This window comes from Heterodontus francisci, chromosome 22 (assembly GCF_036365525.1).
Source record: "Heterodontus francisci isolate sHetFra1 chromosome 22, sHetFra1.hap1, whole genome shotgun sequence".
Taxonomy (NCBI): domain Eukaryota; kingdom Metazoa; phylum Chordata; class Chondrichthyes; order Heterodontiformes; family Heterodontidae; genus Heterodontus; species Heterodontus francisci.
Genome location: NC_090392.1, coordinates 38,710,942 through 38,732,352, shown reverse-complemented (window position 1 = coordinate 38,732,352; position 21,411 = coordinate 38,710,942). Strand labels below are relative to the sequence as shown.

Below are 21,411 nucleotides of genomic sequence, written 5' to 3'. Positions count from 1 at the left end.
GCCGCAACCGTTTTGACATTGTCCCCTTGTGAAATGGTTCTCCGACTGACGGAAAAAGTGCTGGGGAGAAATTTTGATTTGTACCACCAGATGGCAGAGATAAACAGATACCATCCCGCAGCGTCGATCTGGAAAAGCTGATGACTGGCAGGATTCTCCAGCTCACACGACCTGAGACTCGAATTCATTGAAACACTGGTTTGCAGTGTCTTGCGTGACTTTGCTGTGGTCGTATCTGCGGCGTAATTGGCTAGCGCATTCGGCTGTTAACCGAAATGTTGGTGGTTCAAGCCCACCCAGGGACATCGGCCTTTATTGAGCGTTTCACTTAGCGCCCCTGGACGTGCTTGTTCTACTCTCTGTGTTTGCATTGGTGTCTTCTTTTCCTGATTATTTAACAACGCTGCTCTGATCCATTACCTGACTGTTTCCATGCATTCATGAAAAGCAATTTTCAATGAAATGAGAAAAAACCATGCACAGACGTCGAACCCATGCTAAATATATTAAGGTCGGTCGGGCTTCGAAAAAAGCAATGCAAATTCATTCAATGGCTGCACAATCTGGGACTGTTCCACCGCTGGGATTAGGGAAAACAAGTTGAATGCGGTGGACCATTTTAATGATATTTTACCTGCATCAAATAAGTTCACTTTTATTGATGTACACTAAAAGTCCCTGGCTGACATTGTTCCAGTCCACTGCTAACAGCTGATCAAAGCAGGTGTGGAATTGCTCGTGACAGCTGAGCACCAAGCGCTGAATTTTCTTCAGTTTTCAAATCCAATTCCACACATCGTGACTCAGAATCACTGTTCTGAGAGTGGGAAATCGCTGCAAATACTCAACAGGACGGGCAACTTGTGAAAACTCTTTCAATTTTTGTTGTACAGACTTTTCTTAAAACTTCAAACTGGACCATATGGCAATATAAAGCGTGTGTGTGTGTCTGTGGCTGTGGCTGTCATGGTTCTATCGAAACTGTGCGTCTTGATGTTGTGAGGGCGATGCATTGTGAGTGTGTCAGTTGTAAATCTCCTTTTATTTTGATAATATATATCAGGTTCTAAATATATAAATATTGTGCACTTGAGTATTATGGGTGTATCAGTGTGCTCATTCTGAATAAATGTGTGTGTGTGTGGGCGTGTGTTACTTCTCAATGTATTTGTGTGTATCTGTGTTGTGTATACATTTTTCTATGTGTCAAAGCAAAGTAAGAGAGCAATAAATAAGCAGAAAGTACACATAAACTCACACAATGCCACAACACGGTTCAGAAACACGTACACAAACTCACACAGTCCGACAAAACGGTTCAGAAACCCGCAGACAAACTCACACAGTCCTAGAACACCGTTCAGAGACACATTAAACTCACAGCGTCCCACAACACGCTGCAAAGCCACACACAAACTCACACGGTCCCACAGCACGGTTCAGAGACATACACAAACTTACACAGTCCCACAACACGGTTCAGACACGCACACACAATCTCACTCAGTCCCGCCGTTCATTTAAAATACCTGTCGAGCACGATAGATCTTAAAACCAGAGACGTTCACCATCCTGACTGCACATATCCATTCCAGTAGCGAAAGGGGGAGCACTGGCTCCGGCCAGTTCTGATATAGCACGAGGCTTGTCAATCAAGTCATGCTCCACCCAGCCCAGATTGAGTCACCTACCAGGTCACAGTTTACTGTGTGTCAGAACCTGCCCCTCAGGTGTGGGAGATTCCAAGCTTAGTCTGTCGGTTAAAAGGGCATGGGGGCAGATTGGCCTTTTGACATGTGGCAGTATCCTCAATAAAAGCCTCTTTGCCTGGGAAACCGGGTCTAACGGTAGCTACCTGGAGACGAACCGTCAACATTGTGAGTGCAAAAGCAAACGAATGGTGGATGCTGGAAATCTGAAATGAAAAGAGAAAATGCAGGAAATGCGCAGCAACTCAGGCGGCACATCTGGAAAGACAAACAGTGTGAGACTTTCTGGTGGGTAGCCTTTCTTCACAACTGGATAAAGGTTAGAGATTGAACAGGGATAAAGCGAGTGCAGAGGCAGAGGGAAAGGCGAAGGGGCAAGGTCTGGGATAGGGTGGAACTGTGGCCTGGAGAGTTTGTCTGTCAGGGAAAAGATTTCCGCAGCAGAACAGTGTGACATTGTTAAATGAGCTCTGTTTTGTGCTTCGTACAATTGTTGAATTGCCACAACCGTTTTGACATTGTCCCCTTGTGAAATGGTTCTCCGACTGATGGAAAAAGTGCTGGGGAGAAATTTTGATTTGTACCACCAGATGGCAGAGATAAACAGATACCATCCCGCAGCGTCGATCTGGAAAAGCTGATGACTGGCAGGATTCTCCAGCTCACACGACCTGAGACTCGAATTCATTGAAACACTGGTTTGCGGTGTCTAGGGTGACTTAGATGTGGTCGTCTCTGTGGCGCAATTGGCCAGTGCGTTCGGTTGTTAACCGCGAGGTTGGTGGTTCAAGCTCACCCAGTGGACGTCGGCCCTTCTCGAGCGTTTCACTTCGCGCCCCTGGATGCGCTTGTTCTACTCTCTGTGTTTGCATTAGTGCCTTCTTTTCCTGATTATTTAACAACGCTCCTCTGATCCATTACCTGACTGTTTCCATGCATTCATTAAAGGCAATTTTCAATGAAATGAGCAAAAACCATGCACAGACGTCGAACCCATGCTAAATATATTAAGGTCGGTCGGGCTTCGAAAAAAGCAATGCAAATTCATTCAATGGCTGCACAATCTGGGACTGTTCCACCGCTGGGATTAGGGAAAACAATTTGAGTGCGGTGGACCATTTTAATGATATTTTACCTGCATCAAATAAGTTCACTTTTATTGATGTACACTAAAAGTCCCTGGCTGACATTGTTCCAGTCCACTGCTAACAGCTGATCAAAGAAGGTGTGGAATTGCTCGTGACAGCTGAGCACCAAGCGCTGAATTCTCTTCAGTTTTCAAATCCAATTCCACACATCGTGACTCAGAATCACTGCTCTGAGAGTGGGAAATCGCTGCAAATACTCAACAGGACGGGCAACTTGTGAAAACTCTTTCAATTTTTGTTGTACAGACTTTTCTTAAAACTTCAAACTGGACCATATGGCAATATAAAGCGTGTGTGTGTGTCTGTGGCTGTGGCTGTCATGGTTCTATCGAAACTGTGAGTCTTGATGTGATGAGGGCGATGCATTGTGAGTGTGTCAGTTGTAAATCTCCTTTTATTTTGATAATATATATCAGGTTCTAAATATATAAATATTGTGCACTTGAGTATTATGGGTGTATCAGTGTGCTCATTCTGAATAAATGTGTGCGTGTGTTACTTCTCAATGTATTTGTGTGTATCTGTGTTGTGTATACATTTTTCTATGTGTCAAAGCAAAGTAAGAGAGCAATAAATAAGCAGAAAGTACACATAAACTCACACAATGCCACAACACGGTTCAGAAACACGCACACAAACTCACACAGTCCGACAAAACGGTTCAGAAACCCGCAGACAAACTCACACAGTCCTAGAACACCGTTCAGAGACACATTAAAATCACAGCGTCCCACAACACGCTGCAAAGCCACACACAAACTCACACGGTCCCACAGCACGGTTCAGAGACATACACAAACTTACACAGTCCCACAACACGGTTCAGACACGCACACACAATCTCACTCAGTCCCGCCGTTCATTTAAAATACCTGTCGTGCACGATAGATCTGAAAACCAGAGACGTTCACCATCCTGACTGCACATATCCATTCCAGGAGCGAAAGGGGGAGCACTGGCTCCGGCCAGTTCTGATATAGCACGAGGCTTGTCAATCAAGTCATGCTCCACCCAGCCCAGATTGAGTCACCTACCAGGTAACAGTTTACTGTGTGTCAGAACCTGCCCCTCAGGTGTGGGAGATTCCAAGCTTAGTCTGTCGGTTAAAAGGGCATGGGGGGCAGATTGGCCTTTTGCCATGTGGCAGTATCCTCAATAAAAGCCTCTTTGCCTGGGAAACCGGGTCTAACGGTAGCTACCTGGAGACGAACCGTCAACATTGTGAGTGCAAAAGCAAACGAATGGTGGATGCTGGAAATCTGAAATGGAAAGAGAAAATGCAGGAAATGCGCAGCAACTCAGGCAGCACATCTGGAAAGACAAACAGTGTGAGACTTTCTGGTGGGTAGCCTTTCTTCACAACTGGATAAAGGTTAGAGATTGAACAGGTATAAGGCGAGTGCAGAGGCAGAGGGAAAGGCGAAGGGGCAAGGTCTGGGATAGGGTGGAACTGTGGCCTGGAGAGTTTGTCTGTCAGGGGAAAGATTTCCGCAGCAGAACAGTGTGACATTGTTAAATGAGCTCTGTTTTGTGCTTCGTACAATTGTTGAATTGCCACAACCGTTTTGACATTGTCCCCTTGTGAAATGGTTCTCCGACTGATGGAAAAAGTGCTGGGGAGAAATTTTGATTTGTACCACCAGATGGCAGAGATAAACAGATACCATCCCGCAGCGTCGATCTGGAAAAGCTGATGACTGGCAGGATTCTCCAGCTCACACGACCTGAGACTCGAATTCATTGAAACACTGGTTTGCGGTGTCTAGGGTGACTTAGATGTGGTCGTCTCTGTGGCGCAATTGGCCAGTGCGTTCGGTTGTTAACCGCGAGGTTGGTGGTTCAAGCTCACCCAGTGGACGTCGGCCCTTCTCGAGCGTTTCACTTCGCGCCCCTGGATGCGCTTGTTCTACTCTCTGTGTTTGCATTAGTGCCTTCTTTTCCTGATTATTTAACAACGCTCCTCTGATCCATTACCTGACTGTTTCCATGCATTCATTAAAAGCAATTTTCAATGAAATGAGCAAAAACCATGCACAGACGTCGAACCCATGCTAAATATATTAAGGTCGGTCGGGCTTCGAAAAAAGCAATGCAAATTCATTCAATGGCTGCACAATCTGGGACTGTTCCACCGCTGGGATTAGGGAAAACAATTTGAGTGCGGTGGACCATTTTAATGATATTTTACCTGCATCAAATAAGTTCACTTTTATTGATGTACACTAAAAGTCCCTGGCTGACATTGTTCCAGTCCACTGCTAACAGCTGATCAAAGAAGGTGTGGAATTGCTCGTGACAGCTGAGCACCAAGCGCTGAATTCTCTTCAGTTTTCAAATCCAATTCCACACATCGTGACTCAGAATCACTGCTCTGAGAGTGGGAAATCGCTGCAAATACTCAACAGGACGGGCAACTTGTGAAAACTCTTTCAATTTTTGTTGTACAGACTTTTCTTAAAACTTCAAACTGGACCATATGGCAATATAAAGCGTGTGTGTGTGTCTGTGGCTGTGGCTGTCATGGTTCTATCGAAACTGTGAGTCTTGATGTGATGAGGGCGATGCATTGTGAGTGTGTCAGTTGTAAATCTCCTTTTATTTTGATAATATATATCAGGTTCTAAATATATAAATATTGTGCACTTGAGTATTATGGGTGTATCAGTGTGCTCATTCTGAATAAATGTGTGCGTGTGTTACTTCTCAATGTATTTGTGTGTATCTGTGTTGTGTATACATTTTTCTATGTGTCAAAGCAAAGTAAGAGAGCAATAAATAAGCAGAAAGTACACATAAACTCACACAATGCCACAACACGGTTCAGAAACACGCACACAAACTCACACAGTCCGACAAAACGGTTCAGAAACCCGCAGACAAACTCACACAGTCCTAGAACACCGTTCAGAGACACATTAAAATCACAGCGTCCCACAACACGCTGCAAAGCCACACACAAACTCACACGGTCCCACAGCACGGTTCAGAGACATACACAAACTTACACAGTCCCACAACACGGTTCAGACACGCACACACAATCTCACTCAGTCCCGCCGTTCATTTAAAATACCTGTCGTGCACGATAGATCTGAAAACCAGAGACGTTCACCATCCTGACTGCACATATCCATTCCAGGAGCGAAAGGGGGAGCACTGGCTCCGGCCAGTTCTGATATAGCACGAGGCTTGTCAATCAAGTCATGCTCCACCCAGCCCAGATTGAGTCACCTACCAGGTAACAGTTTACTGTGTGTCAGAACCTGCCCCTCAGGTGTGGGAGATTCCAAGCTTAGTCTGTCGGTTAAAAGGGCATGGGGGGCAGATTGGCCTTTTGCCATGTGGCAGTATCCTCAATAAAAGCCTCTTTGCCTGGGAAACCGGGTCTAATGGTAGCTACCTGGAGACGAACCGTCAACATTGTGAGTGCAAAAGCAAACGAATGGTGGATGCTGGAAATCTGAAATGGAAAGAGAAAATGCAGGAAATGCGCAGCAACTCAGGCAGCACATCTGGAAAGACAAACAGTGTGAGACTTTCTGGTGGGTAGCCTTTCTTCACAACTGGATAAAGGTTAGAGATTGAACAGGTATAAGGCGAGTGCAGAGGCAGAGGGAAAGGCGAAGGGGCAAGGTCTGGGATAGGGTGGAACTGTGGCCTGGAGAGTTTGTCTGTCAGGGGAAAGATTTCCGCAGCAGAACAGTGTGACATTGTTAAATGAGCTCTGTTTTGTGCTTCGTACAATTGTTGAATTGCCACAACCGTTTTGACATTGTCCCCTTGTGAAATGGTTCTCCGACTGATGGAAAAAGTGCTGGGGAGAAATTTTGATTTGTACCACCAGATGGCAGAGATAAACAGATACCATCCCGCAGCGTCGATCTGGAAAAGCTGATGACTGGCAGGATTCTCCAGCTCACACGACCTGAGACTCGAATTCATTGAAACACTGGTTTGCGGTGTCTTGGGTGACTTTGCTGTGGTCGTTTCTGTGGCGCAATTGGCTAGTGCGTTCGGCTGTTAACCGAGAGGTTGGTGGTTCAATCCCACCCAGGGACGTCGGCCCGTCTTGAGCGTTTCACTTCGCGCCCCTGGGCACGCTTGTTCTACTCTCTGTGTTTGCATTTCTGCCTTCTTTTCCTGATTATTTAACAACGCTGCTCTGATCCATGACCTGACTGTTTCCATGCATTCATGATAAGCAATTTTCAATGAAATGAGCAAAAACCATGCACAGACGTCGAGCCCATGCTAAATATATTAAGTTCGGTCGGGCTTCGAAAAAAGCAATGCAAATTCATTCAATGGCTGCACAATCTGGGACTGTTCCACCGCTGGGATTAGGGAAAACAAGTTGAATGCGGTGGACCATTTTAATGATATTTTACCTGCATCAAATAAGTTCACTTTTATTGATGTACACTAAAAGTCCCTGGCTGACATTGTTCCAGTCCACTGCTAACAGCTGATCAAAGCAGGTGTGGAATTGTTCGTGACAGCTGAGCACCAAGCGCTGAATTTTCTTCAGTTTTCAAATCCAATTCCACACATCGTGACTCAGAATCACTGCTCTGAGAGTGGGAAATCGCTGCAAATACTCAACAGGACGGGCAACTTGTGAAAACTCTTTCAATTTTTGTTGTACAGACTTTTCTTAAAACTTCAAACTGGACCATATGGCAATATAAAGCGTGTGTGTGTGTCTGTGGCTGTGGCTGTCATGGTTCTATCGAAACTGTGAGTCTTGATGTTATGAGGGCGATGCATTGTGAGTGTGTCAGTTGTAAATCTCCTTTTATTTTGATAATATATATCAGGTTCTAAATATATAAATATTGTGCACTTGAGTATTATGGGTGTATCAGTGTGCTTATTCTGAATAAATGTGTGCGTGTGTTACTTCTCAATGTATTTGTGTGTATCTGTGTTGTGTATACATTTTTCTATGTGTCAAAGCAAAGTAAGAGAGCAATAAATAAGCAGAAAGTACACATAAACTCACACAATGCCACAACACGGTTCAGAAACACGCACACAAACTCACACAGTCCGACAAAACGGTTCAGAAACCCACAGACAAACTCACACAGTCCTAGAACACCGTTCAGAGACACATTAAACTCAAAGCGTCCCACAACACGCTGCAAAGCCACACACAAACTCAGACGGTCCCACAGCACGGTTCAGAGACATACACAAACTTACACAGTCCCACAACACGGTTCAGACACGCACACACAATCTCACTCAGTCCCGCCATTCATTTAAAATACCTGTCGAGCACGATAGATCTGAAAACCAGAGACGTTCACCATCCTGACTGCACATATCCATTCCAGTAGCGAAAGGGGGAGCACTGGCTCCGGCCAGTTCTGATATAGCACGAGGCTTGTCAATCAAGTCATGCTCCACCCAGCCCAGATTGAGTCACCTACCAGGTCGCAGTTTACTGTGTGTCAGAACCTGCCCCTCAGGTGTGGGAGATTCCAAGCTTAGTCTGTCGGTTAAAAGGGCATGGGGGCGGATTGGCCTTTTGCCATGTGGCAGTATCCTCAATAAAAGCCTCTTTGCCTGGGAAACCGGGTCTAACGGTAGCTACCTGGAGACGAACCGTCAACATTGTGAGTGCAAAAGCAAACGAATGGTGGATGCTGGAAATCTGAAATGGAAAGAGAAAATGCAGGAAATGCGCAGCAACTCAGGCAGCACATCTGGAAAGACAAACAGTGTGAGACTTTCTGGTGGGTAGGCTTTCTTCACAACTGGATAAAGGTTAGAGATTGAACAGGTATAAAGCGAGTGCAGAGGCAGAGGGAAAGGCGAAGGGGCAAGGTCTGGGATAGGGTGGAACTGTGGACTGAAGAGTTTGTCTGTCAGGGGAAAGATTTCCGCAGCAGAACAGTGTGACATTGTTAAATGAGCTCTGTTTTGTGCTTCGTACAATTGTTGAATTGCCACAACCGTTTTGACATTGTCCCCTTGTGAAATGGTTCTCCGACTGATGGAAAAAGTGCTGGGGAGAAATTTTGATTTGTACCACCAGATGGCAGAGATAAACAGATACCATCCCGCAGCGTCGATCTGGAAAAGCTGATGACTGGCAGGATTCTCCAGCTCACACTACCTGAGACTCGAATTCATTGAAACACTGGTTTGCAGTGTCTTGGGTGACTTTTCTGTGGTCGTCTCTGTGGCACAATTGGCTAGTGCGTTCGGCTGCTAAGCGAGAGGTTGGTGGTTTAAGACCACCCAGGAACGTCGGCCCTTCTTGAGCGTTTCACTTCGCGCCCCTGGACGCGCTTGTTCTAATCTCCGAGTTTGCATTGGTGCCTTCTTTTCCTGATTATTTAACAACGCTGCTCTGATCCATGACCTGACTGTTTCCATGCATTCATGATAAGCAATTTTCAATGAAATGAGCAAAAACCATGCACAGACGTCGAACCCATGCTAAATATATTAAGGTCGGTCGGGCTTCGAAAAAAGCAATGCAAATTCATTCAATGGCTGCACAATCTGGGACTGTTCCACCGCTGGGATTAGGGAAAACAAGTTGAATGCGGTGGACCATTTTAATGATATTTTACCTGCATCAAATAAGTTCACTTTTATTGATGTACACTAAAAGTCCCTGGCTAACATTGTTCCAGTCCACTGCTGACAGCTGATCAAAGCAGGTGTGGAATTGCTCGTGACAGCTGAGCACCAAGCGCTGAATTTTCTTCAGTTTTCAAATCCAATTCCACACATCGTGACTCAGAATCACTGCTGTGAGAGTGGGAAATCGCTGCAAATACTCAACAGGACGGGCAACTTGTGAAAACTCTTTCAATTTTTGTTGTACAGACTTTTCTTAAAACTTCAAACTGGACCATATGTCAATATAAAGCGTGTGTGTGTGTCTGTGGCTGTGGCTGTGATGGTTCTATCGAAACTGAGAGTCTTGATGTTATGAGGGCGATGCATTGTGAGTGTGTCAGTTGTAAATCTCCTTTTATTTTGATAATATATATCAGGTTCTAAATATATAAATATTGTGCACTTGAGTATTATGGGTGTATCAGTGTGCTCATTCTGAATAAATGTGTGTGTGTGTGTGTGTGTGTGTTACTTCTCAATGTATTTGTGTGTATCTGTGTTGTGTATACATTTTTCTATGTGTCAAAGCAAAGTAAGAGAGCAATAAATAAGCAGAAAGTACACATAAACTCACACAATGCCACAACATGGTTCAGAAACATGCACACAAACTCACACAGTCCGACAAAACGGTTCAGAAACCCGCAGACAAACTCACACAGTCCGAGAACACCGTTCAGAGACACATTAAACTCACACCGTCCCACAACACGCTGCAAAGCCACACACAAAATCACACGGTCCCACAGCACGGTTCAGAGACATACACAAATTACACAGTCCCACAACACGGTTCAGACACGCACACACAATCTCACTCAGTCCCGCCGTTCATTTAAAATACCTGTCGAGCACGATAGATCTTAAAACCAGAGACGTTCACCATCCTGACTGCACATATCCATTCCGGTAGCGAAAGGGGGAGCACTGGCTCCGGCCAGTTCTGATATAGCACGAGGCTTGTCAATCAAGTCATGCTCCACCCAGCCCAGATTGAGTCACCTACCAGGTCGCAGTTTACTGTGTGTCAGAACCTGCCCCTCAGGTGTGGGAGATTCCAAGCTTAGTCTGTCGGTTAAAAGGGCATGGGGGCAGATTGGCCTTTTGCCATGTGGCAGTATCCTCAATAAAAGCCTCTTTGCCTGGGAAACCGGGTCTAACGGTAGCTACCTGGAGACGAACCGTCAACATTGTGAGTGCAAAAGCAAACGAATGGTGGATGCTGGAAATCTGAAATGAAAAGAGAAAATGCAGGAAATGCGCAGCAACTCAGGCAGCACATCTGGAAAGACAAACAGTGTTAGACTTTCTGGAGAGTAGCCTTTCTTCACAACTGGATAAAGGTTAGAGATTGAACAGGTATAAAGCGAGTGCAGAGGCAGAGGGAAAGGCGAAGGGGCAAGGTGTGGGATAGGGTGGAACTGTGGCCTGGAGAGTTTGTCTGTCAGGGGAAAGATTTCCGCAGCAGAACAGTGTGACATTGTTAAATGAGCTCTGTTTTGTGCTTCGTACAATTGTTGAATTGCCGCAACCGTTTTGACATTGTCCCCTTGTGAAATGGTTCTCCGACTGATGGAAAAAGTGCTGGGGAGAAATTTTAATTTGTATAACCAGATGGCAGAGATAAACAGATACCATCCCGCAGCGTCGATCTGGAAAAGCGGATGACTGGCAGGATTCTCCAGCTCACACGACCTGAGACTCGAATTCATTGAAACACTGGTTTGCAGTGTCTCGCGTGATTTTGCTGTGGTCGTCTCTGTGGCGCAATTGGCTAGCGCGTTCGGCTGTTAAACGAAAGGTTGGTGGTTCAAGTCCACCCAGGGACGTCGGCCCGCATTGAGCGTTTCACTTCGCGCCCCTGGACGTGCTTGTTCGGCTCTCTGTGTTTGCATTGGTGTCTTCTTTTCCTGATTATTTAACAACGCTGCTCTGATCCATGACCTGACTGTTTCCATGCATTCATGATAAGCAATTTTCAATGAAATGAGCAAAAACCATGCACAGACGTCGAACCCATATATTAAGGTCGGTCGGGCTTCGAAAAAAGCAATGCAAATTCATTCAATGGCTGCACAATCTGGGACTGTTCCACCGCTGGGATTAGGGAAAACAAGTTGAATGCGGTGGAACATTTTAATGATATTTTACCTGCATCAAATAAGTTCACTTTTATTGATGTACACTAAAAGTCCCTGGCTGACATTGTTCCAGTCCACTGCTGACAGCTGATCAAAGCAGGTTATGAATTGCTCGTGACAGCTGAGCACCAAGCGCTGAATTTTCTTCAGTTTTCAAATCCAATTCCACACATCGTGACTCAGAATCACTGCTGTGAGAGTGGGAAATCGCTGCAAATACTCAACAGGACGGGCAACTTGTGAAAACTCTTTCAATTTTTGTTGTACAGACTTTTCTTAAAACTTCAAACTGGACCATATGGCAATATGAAGCGTGTGTGTGTGTCTGTGGCTGTGGCTGTCATGGTTCTATCGGAACTGTGAGTCTTGATGTTATGAGGGCGATGCATTGTGAGTGTGTCAGTTGTAAATCTCCTTTTATTTTGAAAATATATATCAGGTTCTAAATATATAAATATTGTGCACTTGAGTATTATGGGTGTATCAGTGTGCTCATTCTGAATAAATGTGTGTGTGTGTGTTACTTCTCAATGTATTTGTGTGTATCTGTGTTGTGTATACATTTTTCTATGTGTCAAAGCAAAGTAAGAGAGCAATAAATAAGCAGAAAGTACACATAAACTCACACAATGGCACAACACGGTTCAGAAACACGCACACAAACTCACACAGTCCGACAAAACGGTTCAGAAACCCACAGACAAACTCATACAGTCCTAGAACACCGTTCAGAGACACATTAAACTCACACCGTCCCACAACACGCTGCAAAGCCACACACAAACTCACACGGTCCCACAGCACGGTTCAGAGACATACACAAACTTACACAGTCCCACAACACGGTTCAGACATGCACACACAATCTCACTCAGTCCCGCCGTTCATTTAAAATACCTGTCGAGCACGATAGATCTTAAAACCAGAGACCTTCACCATCCTGACTGCACATATCCATTCCAGTAGCGAAAGGGGGAGCACTGGCTCCGGCCAGTTCTGATATAGCACGAGGCTTGTCAATCAAGTCATGCTCCACCCAGCCCAGATTGAGTCACCTACCAGGTCGCAGTTTACTGTGTGTCAGAACCTGCCCCTCAGGTGTGGGAGATTCCAAGCGTAGTCTGTCGGTTAAAGGGCATGGGGGCAGATTGGCCTTTTGCCATGTGGCAGTATCCTCAATAAAAGCCTCTTTGCCTGGGAAACCGGGTCTAACGGTAGCTACCTGGAGATGAACCGTCAACATTGTGAGTGCAAAAGCAAACGAATGGTAGATGCTGGAAATCTGAAATGAAAAGAGAAAATGCAGGAAATGCGCAGCAACTCAGGCAGCACATCTCGAAAGACAAACGGTGTTAGACTTTCTGGTGGGTAGCCTTTCTTCACAACTGGATAAAGGTTAGAGATTGAACAGGTATAAAGCGAGTGCAGAGGCAGAGGGAAAGGCGAAGGGGCATGGTGTGGGATAGGGTGGAACTGTGGCCTGGAGAGTTTGTCTGTCAGGGGAAAGATTTCCGCAGCAGAACAGTGTGACATTGTTAAATGAGCTCTGTTTTGTGCTTCGTACAATTGTTGAATTGCCGCAACCGTTTTGACATTGTCCCCTTGTGAAATGGTTCTCCGACTGACGGAAAAAGTGCTGGGGAGAAATTTTGATTTGTACCACCAGATGGCAGAGATAAACAGATACCATCCCGCAGCGTCAATCTGGAAAAGCTGATGACTGGCAGGATTCTCCATCTCACACGACCTGAGACTCGAATTCATTGAAACACTGGTTTGCATTGTCTTGCGTGATTTTGCTGTGGTCGTCTCTGTCGCGCAATTGGCTAGCGCGTTCGACTGTTAACCGAAAGGTTGGTGGTTCAAGCCCACCCAGGGACGTCGGCCCCAATTGAGCGTTTCACTCAGCGCCCCTGGACGTCCTTTTTCTACTCTCTGTGTTTGCATTGGTGTCTTCTTTTCCTGATTATTTAACAACGCTGCTCTGATCCATTACCTGACTGTTCCCATGCATTCATGATAAGCAATTTTCAATGAAATGAGCAAAAACCATGCACAGACGTCGAACCCATGCTAAATATATTAAGGTCGGTCGGGCTTCGAAAAAAGCAATGCAAATTCATTCAATGGCTGCACAATCTGGGACTGTTCCACCGCTGGGATTAGGGAAAACAAATTGAATGCGGTGGACCATTTTAATGATATTTTACCTGCATCAAATAAGTTCACTTTTATTGATGTACACTAAAAGTCCCTGGCTGACATTGTTCCAGTCCACTGCTAACAGCTGATCAAAGCAGGTGTGGAATTGCTCGTGACAGCTGAGCACCAAGCGCTGAATTTTCTTCAGTTTTCAAATCCAATTCCACACATCGTGACTCAGAATCACTGCTGTGAGAGTGGGAAATCGCTGCAAATACTCAACAGAACGGGCAACTTGTGAAAACACTTTCAATTTCTGTTGTACAGACTTTTCTTAAAACTTCAAACTGGACCATATGGCAATATAAAGCGTGTGTGTGTGTCTGTGGCTGTGGCTGTCATGGTTCTATTGAAACTGTGAGTCTTGATGTTATGAGGGCGATGCATTGTGAGTGTGTCAGTTGTAAATCTCCTTTTATTTTGAAAATATATATCAGGTTCTAAATATATAAATATTGTGCACTTGAGTATTATGGGTGTATCAGTGTGCTCATTCTGAATAAATGTGTGTATGTGTGTGCGTGTGTTACTTCTCAATGTAACTGTGTGTATCTGTGTTGTGTATACATTTTTCTATGTGTCAAAGCAAAGTAAGAGAGCAATAAATAAGCAGAAAGTACACATAAACTCACACAATGCCACAACACGGTTCAGAAACACGCACACAAACTCACACAGTCCGACAAATCGGTTCAGAAACCCGCAGACAAACTCACACAGTCCTAGAACACTGTTCAGAGACACATTAAACTCACAGCGTCCCACAACACGCTGCAAAGCCACACACAAACTCACACGGTCCCACAGCACGGTTCAGAGACATACACAAACTTACACAGTCCCACAACACGGTTCAGACACGCACACACAATCTCACTCAGTCCCGCCGTTCATTTAAAATACCTGTCGAGCACGATAGATCTTAAAACCAGAGACGTTCACCATCCTGACTGCACATATCCATTCCAGTAGCGAAAGGGGGAGCACTGGCTCCGGCCAGTTCTGATATAGCACGAGGCTTGTCAATCAAGTCATGCTCCACCCAGCCCAGATTGAGTCACCTACCAGGTCGCAGTTTACTGTGTGTCAGAACCTGCCCTCAGGTGTGGGAGATTCCAAGCTTAGTCTGTCGGTTAAAAGGGCATGGGGGCAGATTGGCCTTTTGCCATGTGGCAGTATCCTCAATAAAAGCCTCTTTGCCTGGGAAACCGGGTCTAACGGTAGCTACCTGGAGACGAACCGTCAACATTGTGAGTGCAAAAGCAAACGAATGGTGGATGCTGGAAACCTGAAATGAAAAGAGAAAATGCAGGAAATGCGCAGCAACTCAGGCCGCACATCTGGAAAGACAAATATTGTTAGACTTTCTGGTGCGTAGCTTTTCTTCACAACTGGATAAAGGTTAGAGATTGAACAGGTAAAAAGCGAGTGCAGAGGCAGAGGGAAAGGCGAAGGGGCAAGGTCTGGGATAGGGTGGAACTGTGGCCTGGAGAGTTTGTCTGTCAGGGGAAAGATTTCCGCAGCAGAACAGTGTGACATTGTTAAATGAGCTCTGTTTTGTGCTTCGTACAATTGTTGAATTGACGGAACCGTTTTGACATTGTCCCCTTGTGAAATGGTTCTCCGACTGATGGAAAAAGTGCTGGGGAGAAATTTTGATTTCTACCACCAGATGGCAGAGATAAACAGATACCATCCCGCAGCGTCGATCTGGAAAAGCTGATGACTGGCAGGATTCTCCAGCTCACACGACCTGATACTCGAATTCATTGAAACACTGGTTTGCAGTGTCTTGCGTGATTTTGCCGTGGTCGTCTCTGTGGCGCAATTGGCTAGCGCGTTCGGCTGTTAACCGAAAGGTTGGTGATTCAAGCCCACCCAGGGACGTCGGCCCTTATTGAGCGTTTCACTTAGCGCACCTGGACGTGCGTGTTCTACTCTCTGTGTTTGCATTGGTGTCTTCTTTTCCTGATTATTTAACAACGCTGCTCTGATCCATTACCTGACTGTTTCCATGCATTCATGATAAGCAATGTTCAATGAAATGAGCTAAAACCATGCACAGACGTCGAACCCATGCTAAATATATTAAGGGCGGTCGGGCTTCGAAAAAAGCAATGCAAATTCATTCAATGGCTGCACAATCTGGGACTGTTCCACCGCTGGGATTAGGGAAAACAAGTTGAATGCGGTGGACCATTTTAATGATATTTTACCTGCATCAAATAAGTTCACTTTTATTGATGTACACTAAAAGTCCCTGGCTGACATTGTTCCAGTCCACTGCTGACAGCTGATCAAAGCAGGTGTGGAATTGCTCGTGACAGCTGAGCACCAAGCGCTGAATTTTCTTCAGTTTTCAAATCCAATTCCACACATCGTGACTCAGAATCACTGCTGTGAGAGTGGGAAATCGCTGCAAATACTCAACAGGACGGGCAACTTGTGAAAACACTTTCAATTTCTGTTGTACAGACTTTTCTTAAAACTTCAAACTGGACCATATGGCAATATAAAGCGTGTGTGTGTGTCTGTGGCTGTGGCTGTCATGGTTCTATCGAAACTGTGAGTCTTGATGTTATGAGGGCGATGCATTGTGAGTGTGTCAGTTGTAAATCTCCTTTTATTTTGAAAATATATATCAGGTTCTAAATATATAAATATTGTGCACTTGAGTATTATGGGTGTATCAGTGTGCTCATTCTGAATAAATGTGTGTATGTGTGTGCGTGTGTTACTTCTCAATGTAACTGTGTGTATCTGTGTTGTGTATACATTTTTCTATGTGTCAAAGCAAAGTAAGAGAGCAATAAATAAGCAGAAAGTACACATAAACTCACACAATGCCACAACACGGTTCAGAAACACGCACACAAACTCACACAGTCCGACAAATCGGTTCAGAAACCCGCAGACAAACTCACACAGTCCTAGAACACTGTTCAGAGACACATTAAACTCACAGCGTCCCACAACACGCTGCAAAGCCACACACAAACTCACACGGTCCCACAGCACGGTTCAGAGACATACACAAACTTACACAGTCCCACAACACGGTTCAGACACGCACACACAATCTCACTCAGTCCCGCCGTTCATTTAAAATACCTGTCGAGCACGATAGATCTTAAAACCAGAGACGTTCACCATCCTGACTGCACATATCCATTCCAGTAGCGAAAGGGGGAGCACTGGCTCCGGCCAGTTCTGATATAGCACGAGGCTTGTCAATCAAGTCATGCTCCACCCAGCCCAGATTGAGTCACCTACCAGGTCGCAGTTTACTGTGTGTCAGAACCTGCCCTCAGGTGTGGGAGATTCCAAGCTTAGTCTGTCGGTTAAAAGGGCATGGGGGCAGATTGGCCTTTTGCCATGTGGCAGTATCCTCAATAAAAGCCTCTTTGCCTGGGAAACCGGGTCTAACGGTAGCTACCTGGAGACGAACCGTCAACATTGTGAGTGCAAAAGCAAACGAATGGTGGATGCTGGAAACCTGAAATGAAAAGAGAAAATGCAGGAAATGCGCAGCAACTCAGGCCGCACATCTGGAAAGACAAATATTGTTAGACTTTCTGGTGCGTAGCTTTTCTTCACAACTGGATAAAGGTTAGAGATTGAACAGGTAAAAAGCGAGTGCAGAGGCAGAGGGAAAGGCGAAGGGGCAAGGTCTGGGATAGGGTGGAACTGTGGCCTGGAGAGTTTGTCTGTCAGGGGAAAGATTTCCGCAGCAGAACAGTGTGACATTGTTAAATGAGCTCTGTTTTGTGCTTCGTACAATTGTTGAATTGACGGAACCGTTTTGACATTGTCCCCTTGTGAAATGGTTCTCCGACTGATGGAAAAAGTGCTGGGGAGAAATTTTGATTTCTACCACCAGATGGCAGAGATAAACAGATACCATCCCGCAGCGTCGATCTGGAAAAGCTGATGACTGGCAGGATTCTCCAGCTCACACGACCTGAGACTCGAATTCATTGAAACACTGGTTTGCAGTGTCTTGCGTGATTTTGCCGTGGTCGTCTCTGTGGCGCAATTGGCTAGCGCGTTCGGCTGTTAACCGAAAGGTTGGTGATTCAAGCCCACCCAGGGACGTCGGCCCTTATTGAGCGTTTCACTTAGCGCACCTGGACGTGCGTGTTCTACTCTCTGTGTTTGCATTGGTGTCTTCTTTTCCTGATTATTTAACAACGCTGCTCTGATCCATTACCTGACTGTTTCCATGCATTCATGATAAGCAATTTTCAATGAAATGAGCAAAAACCATGCACAGACGTCGAACCCATGCTAAATATATTAAGGTCGGTCGGGCTTCCAAAAAAGCAATGCAAATTCATTCAATGGCTGCACAATCTGGGACGGTTCCACCGCTGGGATTAGGGAAAACAAGTTGAATGCGGTGGACCATTTTAATGATATTTTACCTGCATCAAATAAGTTCACTTTTATTGATGTACACTAAAAGTCCCTGGCTGACATTGTTCCAGTCCACTGCTAACAGCTGATCAAGCAGGTGTGGAATTGCTCGTGACAGCTGAGCACCAAGCGCTGAATTTTCTTCAGTTTTCAAATCCAATTCCACACATTGTGACTCAGAATCACTGCTGTGAGAGTGGGAAATCGCTGCAAATACTCAACAGGATGGGCAACTTGTGAAAACTCTTTCAATTTTTGTTGTACAGACTTTTCTTAAAACTTCAAACTGGACCATATGGCAATATAAAGCGTGTGTGTGTGTCTGTGGCTGTGGCTGTCATGGTTCTATCGAAACTGTGAGTCTTGATGTTATGAGGGCGATGCATTGTGAGTGTGTCAGTTGTAAATCTCCTTTTATTTTGATAATATATATCAGGTTCTAAATATATAAATATTGTGCACTTGAGTATTATGGGTGTATCAGGGTGCTCATTCTGAATAAATGTGTGTGTGTGTGTGCGTGTGTTACTTCTCAATGTATTTGTGTGTATCTGTGTTGTGTATACATTTTTCTATGTGTCAAAGCAAAGTAAGAGAGCAATAAATAAGCAGAAAGTACACATAAACTCACACAATGCCACAACACGGTTCAGAAACATGCACACAAACTCACACAGTCCGACAAAACGGTTCAGAAACCCGCAGACAAACTCACACAGTCCCAGAACACCGTTCAGAGACACATTAAACTCACACCGTCCCACAACACGCTGCAAAGCCACACACAAACTCACACGGTCCCACAGCACGGTTCAGAGACATACACAAACTTACACAGTCCCACAACACGGTTCAGACACGCACACACAATCTCACTCAGTCCCGCCGTTCATTTAAAATACCTGTCGAGCACGATAGATCTTAAAACCAGAGACGTTCACCATCCTGACTGCACATATCCATTCCAGTAGCGAAAGGGGGAGCACTGGCTCCGGCCAGTTCTGATATAGCACGAGGCTTGTCAATCAAGTCATGCTCCACCCAGCCCAGATTGAGTCACCTACCAGGTCACAGTTTACTGTGTGTCAGAACCTGCCCCTCAGGTGTGGGAGATTCCAAGCTTAGTCTGTCGGTTAAAAGGGCATGGGGGCAGATTGGCCTTTTGCCATGTGGCAGTATCCTCAATGAAAGCCTCTTTGCCTGGGAAACCGGGTCTAACGGTAGCTACCTGGAGACGAACCGTCAACATTGTGAGTGCAAAAGCAAACGAATGGTGGATGCTGGAAATCTGAAATGGGAAGAGAAAATGCAGGAAATGCGCAGCAACTCAGGCAGCACATCTGGAAAGACAAACAGTGTGAGACTTTCTGGTGGGTAGCCTTTCTTCACAACTGGGTAAAGGATAGAGATTGAACAGGTATAAAGCGAGTGCAGAGGCAGAGGGAAAGGCGAAGGGGCAAGGTATGGGATAGGGTGGAACTGTGGCCTGGAGAGTTTGTCTGTCAGGGGAAAGATTTCCGCAGCAGAACAGTGTGACATTGTTAAATGAGCTCTGTTTTGTGCTTCGTACAATTGTTGAATTGCCGCAACCGTTTTGATGTTGTCCCCTTGTGAAATGGTTCTCCGACTGACGGAAAAAGTGCTGGGGAGAAATGTTGATTTGTACCACCAGATGGCAGAGATAAACAGATACCATCCCGCAGCGTCGATCTGGAAAAGCTGATGACTGGCAGGATTCTCCAGCTCACACGACCTGAGACTCGAATTCATTGAAACACTGGTTTGCAGTGTCTTGGGTGATTTTGCTGTGGTCGTCTCTGTGGTGCAATTGGCTAGCGCGTTCGGCTGTTAACCGGAAGGTTGGTGGTTTAATCCCACCCAGGAACGTCGGCCCTTATTGCGCGTTTCACTGAGCGCCCCTGGACGTGCCTGTTCTACTCTCTGTGTTTGCATTGGTGTCTTCTTTTCCTGTTTATTTAACAACGCTGCTCTGATCCATTCCCTGACTGTTTCCATGCATTAATGAGAAGCAATTTTCAATGAAATGAGCAAAAACCATGCACAGACGTCGAAACCATGCTAAATATATTAAGGTCGGTCGGGCTTCGAAAAAAGAAATGCAAATTCATTCAATGGCTGCACAATCTGGGACTGTTCCACCGCTGGGATTAGGGAAAACAAGTTGAATGCGGTGGACCATTTTAATGATATTTTACCTGCATCAAATAAGTTCACTTTTATTGATGTACACTAAAAGTCCCTGGCTGACATTGTTCCAGTCCACTGATAACAGCTGATCAAAGCAGGTGTGGAATTGCTCGCGACAGCTGAGCACCAAGCGCTGAATTTTCTTCAGTTTTCAAATCCAATTCCACACATCGTGACTCAGAATCACTGCTGTGAGAGTGGGAAATCGCTGCAAATACTCAACAAGACGGGCAACTTGTGAAAACTCTTTCAATTTTTGTTGTACAGACTTTTCTTAAAACTTCAAACTGGACCATATGGCAAAATAAAGCGTGTGTGTGTGTCTGTGGCTGTGGCTGTCATGGTTCTATCGAAACTGTGAGTCTTGATGTTATGAGGGCGATGCATTGTGAGTGTGTCAGTTGTAAATCTCCTTTTATTTTGATAATATATATCAGGTTCTAAATATATAAATATTGTGCACTTGAGTATTATGGGTGTATCAGTGTGCTCATTCTGAATAATTGTGTGTGTGTGTGTGTGCGTGTGTTACTTCTCAATGTATTTGTGTGTATCTGTGTTGTGTATACATTTTTCAATGTGTCAAAGCAAAGTAAGAGAACAATAAATAAGCAGAAAGTACACATAAACTCACAAAATGCCACAACACGGTTCAGAAACACGCACACAAACTCACACAGTCCGACAAAACGGTTCAGAAACCCGCAGACAAACTCACACAGTCCCAGAACACCGTTCAGAGACACATTAAACTCACAGCGTCCCACAACACGCTGCAAAGCCACACACAAACTCACACGGTCCCACAGCACGGTTCAGAGACATACACAAACTTACACAGTCCCACAACACTGTTCAGACACGCACACACAATCTCACTCAGTCCCGCCGTTCATTTAAAATACCTGTCGAGCATGATAGATCTTAAAACCAGAGACGTTCACCATC

At 45.2% G+C, this 21,411-nt stretch overlaps 5 non-coding genes across 5 annotated transcripts; all 5 read left to right on the top strand.

The window, feature by feature from the left end:
- The first annotated feature begins 6,842 nt into the window (after positions 1–6,842).
- Positions 6,843–6,916, top strand: trnan-guu (transfer RNA asparagine (anticodon GUU)). Its single transcript has one exon. It is a non-coding gene; the product is annotated as a tRNA-Asn (tRNA).
- A 4,335-nt stretch (positions 6,917–11,251) lies between these two features.
- Positions 11,252–11,325, top strand: trnan-guu (transfer RNA asparagine (anticodon GUU)). Its single transcript has one exon. It is a non-coding gene; the product is annotated as a tRNA-Asn (tRNA).
- Positions 11,326–13,444: 2,119 nt separating this feature from the next.
- trnan-guu (transfer RNA asparagine (anticodon GUU)) lies at positions 13,445–13,518 on the top strand. Its single transcript has one exon. It is a non-coding gene; the product is annotated as a tRNA-Asn (tRNA).
- Positions 13,519–15,652: 2,134 nt separating this feature from the next.
- trnan-guu (transfer RNA asparagine (anticodon GUU)) lies at positions 15,653–15,726 on the top strand. Its single transcript has one exon. It is a non-coding gene; the product is annotated as a tRNA-Asn (tRNA).
- A 2,134-nt stretch (positions 15,727–17,860) lies between these two features.
- Positions 17,861–17,934, top strand: trnan-guu (transfer RNA asparagine (anticodon GUU)). Its single transcript has one exon. It is a non-coding gene; the product is annotated as a tRNA-Asn (tRNA).
- Positions 17,935–21,411: the final 3,477 nt, after the last annotated feature.